The sequence below is a fragment of the Bidens hawaiensis genome, unplaced genomic scaffold (genome assembly GCF_021521415.1).
Source record: "Bidens hawaiensis isolate Kalapana, Puna unplaced genomic scaffold, B.hawaiensis_p1.1 tig00004931_1, whole genome shotgun sequence".
Taxonomy (NCBI): Eukaryota; Viridiplantae; Streptophyta; class Magnoliopsida; order Asterales; family Asteraceae; genus Bidens; species Bidens hawaiensis.
The window spans coordinates 652,520-660,469 of record NW_027491311.1 but is presented as its reverse complement, the minus strand read 5'-3'; the positions used below and the strand labels follow the sequence as shown (position 1 = coordinate 660,469).

General features: G+C 36.5%; 1 pseudogene; it reads right to left on the bottom strand.

The window, feature by feature from the left end:
- Nucleotides 1–1,337: 1,337 nt before the first annotated feature.
- On the bottom strand, nt 1,338–4,369 carry LOC143628367 (wall-associated receptor kinase 1 pseudogene; annotated as a pseudogene).
- Nucleotides 4,370–7,950: the final 3,581 nt, after the last annotated feature.

Sequence of the window (7,950 nt, the reverse complement as noted above, 5' to 3'; positions counted from 1 at the left end):
TGATCCGCTCCAACTTTGAACAAATCCGGATCTTCCCATGCATAGTGCTTTGCTTGCGAGAGAAAGTGTTGCTTCTTCTTCTTTGGCCAAAACTCTGGAATTGTACCTGCAACAAGAAAATTAATAATGTCAGCATACCATGGCAAAGTTGAAACAGAAAACAATTGCTCAACCAGGAAAGACTCATTGATAGCCCTCTCGTCTTTCTCCTCTTCTTCTTGTCCCGCAAGTCTCGAAAAATGATCCGCTACCACATTTTCGCTTCCTTTCTTGTCGCGGATCTCCACATCAAACTCTTGGAGTAATAAAATCCACCTGATCAAGCGCGGCTTCGCGTCTTTCTTTTCCATCAAATACTTGACTGCTTTGTGATCTGAAAAAACAATTACCTTGCTCCCCCAAATGTAAGATCGAAACTTATCAAGTGCATATACTACCGCGACTAACTCCTTTTCCGTAGTGGTATAATTAATTTGAGCATCGAAAAGGGTTTTGCTTGCGTAGTATATGGCAACGGGCTTCTTATCCACCCGTTGACCCAACACGGCCCCGACCGCGTAGTCACTTGCGTCACACATAATTTCAAATGGAAGTGACCAATCAGGTGACAACAAGACCGGGGCTTCAACCAATTTGTTTTTAAGTACATTAAATGCATTGAGACACTCTTCATTAAAAACAAATGGCACATCTTTTAATAACATATTACACAATGGTTTAGATATGACACAAAAATTCTTAATGAACCGTCGGTAAAAACCAGCATGAACCAAAAATGCCCTTATCCCTTTTATATTAGTAGGCAGTGGTAAATTAGATATGACTTGGATTTTCGCCCAGTCAACCTCAATCCCCCTACTGGAGATGACATGTCCTAAAACCGTCCCTTCTTGAACCATAAAGTGGCTCTTTTCCCAACTTAAGACCAAATTCGTTTCCACACATTTTTTTAAAACTTTAGTTAATTCATTTAAGCAGTTTTCAAAAGATGAACCGAAAATCGAAAAATTGTCCATAAAAATTTCAAGTGAATCCCCGACCACATCTGAAAAGATACTCATTATACACCTCTAAAAGGTGGCCGGGGCATTACACAAACCAAAAGGCATTTGCCTAAATGCGAAAGTACCGTATGGACACGTGAAAGTGGTCTTATGTTGGTTATCGGGGTGAATAGCAATCTGATTGTACCCCGAATAGCCATCTAGGAAACGATACAACTTCTGACCTGCAAGTTTCTCGATGATTTGGTCGATGAACGGCAATGGAAAATGGTCCTTAGATGTTGCCGCATTCAGCTTTCTATAATCAACACAAATCCGCCACCTGGTTACCGGTCAGGTGGCGATTTCCTCACCTCTCTCATTACGGGTTATCTGAATACCCGCCTTCTTTGGAACTGTTTGTGTCGGACTTACCCACGTGCTATCTGAGATCGGGAAAATGATACATGCATCCAGCCACTTCAAGACCTCCTTCTTCACTACCTCCCGCATATTTGGATTCAACCTTCTTTGTGCACCATGAGTGGGTTTTGCCTCGGGATCGGTGATGATTTTATTCATGACAATGGATGGGCTGATCCCTCTCAAATAAGCTATAGTCCAACAAATCGCCGCCTTATGCTCTTTCAGGACTTCCACCAACGCCTTCTCTTGCTCGTCTTCCAAATTTGCAGCGATGATGGCCGGTAAAGTCTCTCCTTCCCCCAGAAACACATATTTCAGGTGTTTCGGGAGCTCCTTCAATTCAACAGTCGGCGGACTCTCCAATGACGGTTTCAACTTTAAATCGATCGTATCAGGCAACCGCTCCACCTGCTGAGACCATGGCATTTTCCCAATACTTGCCGCATAAAGCTCCACTTCTCTTTCTTCTTCTTGTAACTGCATGGCATGCTCAACTGTTTTCCTGCAAGGACCACCCCAAAGCTATACATGTCACTTTTCTCTGTTAGTTCGCTAGTATGATAATATTCTAGATCCAAATACCCGAGCGTGCCTTGGATAAGAGTAGTTACTTGCTTATGATCTAAGGGAACTAACCTTGATGCACCAAAATCAGAAATTTTTGCAGTATACTTGGAATCTAATAATATGTTGCTAGACTTGACATCTCTATGTACTATTGGCATAATAGTTTCTGAATGAAGGTAAGCTAGTGCACTAGCAGCTTCGACAGCTATTCTCAGACGGTGCTCCCATGATAACCAACTCATTCCACCTTGTCTATAATGAATGTGGTGGAAAAGAGTGTTATTGGAGATGAATTCATAAACTAATATAGGGACTTCCTCTTCCAAGCAAAAACCCAAAAGCTTTACCACGTTTCGATGGATGACTTGCATAAGGATCAAAACTTCATTGATGAATTGCTCTGCTTGGGTCGCGTCCACAACTTTAGACTTCTTTACTGCAACTACACGCATATCAGACAAAACACCCTTGTATACTACACCATAGGCACCTCGACCGATGATATGCTCTTGAGAATACCCATTAGTAGCTTTTAGAAGATCTTCCGGGCTAAACAGAGTCATTGCTTCATGAGCTCCTTGCACATTGATCTTTTGTTTAAGAAGCACACCACCATTTTGTTCAAAGTACTTTTCTCTAAGCATCATTAAATTTCTCTTTTTCAAACCGACACAAATGACGACTCCAGAGAGTATTGCTAAGAGTGCAAAAACCAATGCTACAGTTGATGTGAAAATGAAAAAAACATGGATTTAGATATCGGATAATTATTATAAAAAATAATTGATAAGTTTTGCGACGCAACCACGTGACGGTCCACGTGGTTTGTCAGCCTTTTTACTTCTTTTTTATTTTAAATTGGTAAAGTGTGGATTTTTTTATACCGGCCTATATCATCAAATGATTCCGGCCGAATTCATGTCAGTTTGCGGTCGCAACACACGGTTTTTTTGCCAGAACTGTTTTTTCTTGTCCGTCCATTCTGGACGAATCCGCGTCAGTTCGTGGTCACAACGCGCGCATACATTTTGTTTTCACCGTGATCTTTTTTATTTAATTATGTTAATTTGTTGTATTAAGAGTGTGGATGAATTAACTTATTGTTTTAGTTTCGTTGCTGTAACCCGATACTGACCGAACTCGTATCGGTTTGCCTTCCAACCGAATTCACGTTAGTTAGCAAGCACAACATGTGAGTTCTTTATCATGTTTTTTAGTGTCGGTTCCAGAATCAACGAATTTGTATCAGTTCGCAACTGCAACGCGTGCGTTTTATTTTGTTCGCCGCATTATTTTATATTTTAAATATGTTGAATTGTTGTATTTAGGTGTGGAAGAATTTTTGGTTTGCCTTACTTTCGACACCATAACCATCTACCAACCAAACTTTCATTGGTTCGTAACTGCAATGCGTATTTTTGTTAATTTGTTGTATTTTGGACGTTAACAAATTTTTTTTGAGTTTGTTTCTACCGATTGAATTCATTCTCGACTCGCAATCACACCACACAGTTTGATAAGTTGTACGAGTACGTTTGTCAATAGCATCAACAATCTATCTAGTCTAACTTCACTAATAAAAGAAAATAATAAAGTTGATGTGGTAATTTCACATTTATTCTTGTCTAATCTCTCTTCTCATTCATTCTATCTATCCATGGGTTATGGGCAAAACCATTTTGACAAATGGGTTATAATTTCCTTTCTAATATTTCATCTCATTCATTCTATTTATCCATGGGTCATGGGCCAAAATAATTTTGATAAATGGGTTATAATTTTCTTTATAATTCTCTAATTCCTCATCTTATTTGTCCTACATATCCATGGGTCATGGGTCAAAACAATTTTGACAAATAAATTATAATTTCCCTTCTAATTTTCTAATCCCTAATCTAATTCATTATAGTTATCTACGGGTAATGAGTCAAAACAATTTTGACAAATATTGTATATTGTTGTAATGGGTTATCTCATTCTAATTTGTAAATTTGAGATTATAAACTTCTTTATTATTTGTAGCATATATATTTTTTTTCTTCTTACCTTTAATTATGTTCATTTCTTTCAAATAACGTACATTATTTATTTTTATTATATAGCAAATCCCGTGTAATACACGGGTTCAAAAGCTAGTTTATAATAAAAGAGCATAGTTTTTGAGAATAGTAAAGATTAAAAGATTTATGTTAAAGGATATATTAGTAGATATTCATGAAAGAATTACCTATAATTACATACAAGGCTGGAGAAATTTTTGGACCGACGATGTGTTGACAACCACTTGCGTTTCTTGCGTCACCAACAAATCCTCGCGGGCAAGTACAATTGTAGCTCCCTAGAGTATTAACACAATCTCCATAGCAGGTGTAGATATTGTTATCCTTGCACTCATTGATGTCTAACAGAAAAATGAAAATTAAACAGATGAACTGAGGAAAACATACAATGAAATGAAAACAAGTAAGGCAAAAGAAAATTTATTACTTCATGTACCAAAGAAAATTTTCTACTATAATTATCTTGGAACTATTAAATTTCACGTGTAATTATTTGATTGTATAAGAGGGTGTAGCTAAACTAACCACCTTCATATTGTTTATTGAATATACCCCCCTCCCCTTGAACTTATAAAATCAACAACAATTTTTTCATCACATTACTATTACTTATATACATATTAGTCCCTTAAAACTTTTTTTTACTTAATAGTCTCCACTACAAGAATTTGACCCTATAGAGGCAACACTTGTAGTGACCACAAATGTCGTCGCTATATATTAACTTGTAGCGACGACATGCCGTTGGTATAAAGATATCGTAGTTTTTGACCAGTCCAACCCTATGGCGACGACATGTAGTCGCTACAAGTTAAATTATTTTCTTTTTGAATTTTTGAATTATAGAATAATAGATAATTGTAAAATACAACTTATTTTTTACTGGTCCAACTCTGTAGTGGCAACCTGTCGTCGCTACAAGTTAAATTATATTCTTTTTATTTTATTTTTAAATTAAAAAATAATATATAATAAAAACGTAAAAGGATTTTGACCAGTCAAACCCTTTAGCGACAACTATGTCGTCGGTACAAGTCAAATTAATTAATTATTTAAATTATATGATAATAAATAATAAAAACTAAAAAGATTTTTGACCAGTCAAACCCTGTAGCAACGACTATGTCGTTGCTACAAGTTAAATTATTTGTTTTTATTTATTTAAATTACAGAATAACAAATAAAAGAAAAGTAAAAAGATTTTGACTAGTTAGACCCTATACCGACAATATGTCGTCGCTACAGGTTAAATTATTATTTTTGATTATTTTAAATTGGTTACAGGTAGCGTGGATTGAGGCTAGGATTATAAATTATAAGCAAGCGGGAGTTATATATATTCCCCATATTTATTGTTTTTAGGCTAGCATACATGCATAGTAAAAACGTTGCTTTAAATCATATTTGAATTTAATGCGGGTTACGGTAATGTGATACGAACATAGCCTTAGGAATTGTATCTGAATTATTTGATTGTGGGGATTTGCACCCCTTAATAATAGGGGTGTGGGATGGCATGGGTAACCATAGTCAGTTTAATGCAGATTCTTATGATACGTTTACGTGTGTGCCGGGTAAGGATCTTGGGCCCTCTGGATGCTTTTATGCGTGGGTTGTTTGTTAGCTGGTGGGGCTAATCTCATGTGGTATGAGAAGTGTACTAGGGGGAGTCTTGCTCATAAGTCTAGTATGTGTGTTATGTGATATCAGGCTAACCGACATTGGGCAAACACATGGCTTTATGGTTATATGTTAGCTTTTTGTCGTATGCATGATGTGATTGATGTGGCTCGTCATATTTGGGGAATGCATACCATGATCTTATAAACGGGGTCCGTTGGTGCGGAGTGGACATCATGTTAAGACGGCCGAGCCTTATAGCATATAAAGAGAGACAATGTTGCATGGTAGTAATGCTATGGGAAGGAGACAACTGCGAAGTGTTGTCGTGATGATTATTCCTTGGCCACGTTTGTGTGATGGTAACTAAGTGTGTGAATGTGCGGATATGTATGTGTTGTTGAGGATTGCATGTGTTATAACAGTCTGGGTAGCGTGTCGGTATATGTGTATATGTATCCCGGTTTGAGCCGTGAATTATGGGTGCCGGGTCGATCAATAGGTTCGGGTAATGGTGGTCTATGTATATGTGTGTGTATAGTGTTTGTATATGTGTGAATGTGTAGACTGTATGTGTGAATTTGGTGATAAGTCAAAATCCTTATCCTTCACCTCTCACCAAGCCCCCTCTGGAACTCTCCATCTTCACCAAAACCGTCGCCGACCCTGTTCTTCTTCTCTCACAAGTCACAACCACTACGCCGCCGTTATCCACCTCGATTGCTTTAAAACCGTTAATCAGATCTTCTAAGCAGGTAATTTGACTCTTTTTGTTTAATTTTATCGTTTAGAGTTTAGGGTTTCTAGTGCTCTGAATGTCATTTCAACTGTGCCATTCTTCATTATTGGTGTCATAGAGCTCATACCTTGCTATTATAAAAATTTGGTGTAATATGCATATTTTGGGACATAGGGATTAAGTAATTGCAGGTTTGAGTTATAACAGATGGTGTATCCGCTTAATGATTGTGTTTTGTCTCTTCAGTTTTTAATTAACTTTTAAATGTTAATGAGCATATATGTTTAATGTAAACATATATGTTAATGATGAATAACATGCCTGTTAATGTAAACATATACATTATATTATATATTATATATACAGATAAAAATTGATATGTCGGTGCCACAAAATGTTTTCCCCTGATCTGTTTTGTTGTTCTTTATATAAGATTTTTTTGTTGGGTTTAGAAACAAAATGTGTTGGTGTTCACGTGGTATTTGGTGTTCCGCTTAATTATATATGCTTTCACTTGCGAGAGTTCGAAAATGGTTTTGATTGCTTTTTTTTTTCTCTTTTTATCCGTCAGGTTTTGTTAGTGGGTCGAGGGTAATTTCGGGTACTAAAAAGTGTCGGTTTTATATGAAATTTAAATTCAACATTCTTCAAACATTTGTCTACGCCCTATAATAGGTTTCAAGTCAAATGAGTTCAGTTAAGATGACCAAACAAGTTTGTAAAACTGATTTATGCATGCTGTTTGCACCCAGGCCAGCCTACTTGCGGGTGTCTTTTCGGGGCCTTAATCAATAATTTTTATAGATTTTTCTGAATTCGTTTGTGGTGGTTTCGTGAATTGTTTATTAGAAATATAAGGATTTTCAGCACCCAGGTCAGCCCACTTGCGAGTACCGTTTCGGGATCTTAATCATTTTATTTCGACACGATTTTTAGTAAGAAGTTAGTTAACATCATAAGTTATTTTATGGAATTTTTGTAGAATTTTCTGAAATGGTTTAATATGAGTTTATGCATATTCCGTTAATAAAATTGTGATTTTCAGCAAAGTGTATTAATGCATAACCAATCAAAGTATATACGTGACTAACCAAATGATAACGGGTCATGCGGGTGGATATATAATCTTTTACTTTTATAGAGTATGTTATGTTTCATAAAGAAATTACATATGCGTATAGATGTAGGGAATAAAAAGTGACGACAAAGTATATATTGATTTTGAACCGTTTAATGGTTTTTTTTTTTTGTCTTAGGTCTGATCACAAGATCGGTGTCCCAAGTAATTACGTTTCGCTTTCCGCCTGTAGAGAACTTGAGGTTTAGAAATAGAGCACGAATTAAACCGAGTTTGAGATATACAAAACAGCATGAATCAAACCGACTTCAAGCTTGAGTTACAGTTGCAAGCTAGTAGTTCTAATTTTTGATAGCTTACATATGCATTCTTTTGGTGGTTATAGTTGCATGGGTACGGGCTTTGTAAGTAAATAACTTTCATCAAACATAATTTTGTATGCTCCTATTTATGTGGGTGAAATTGATCCGATCTCAC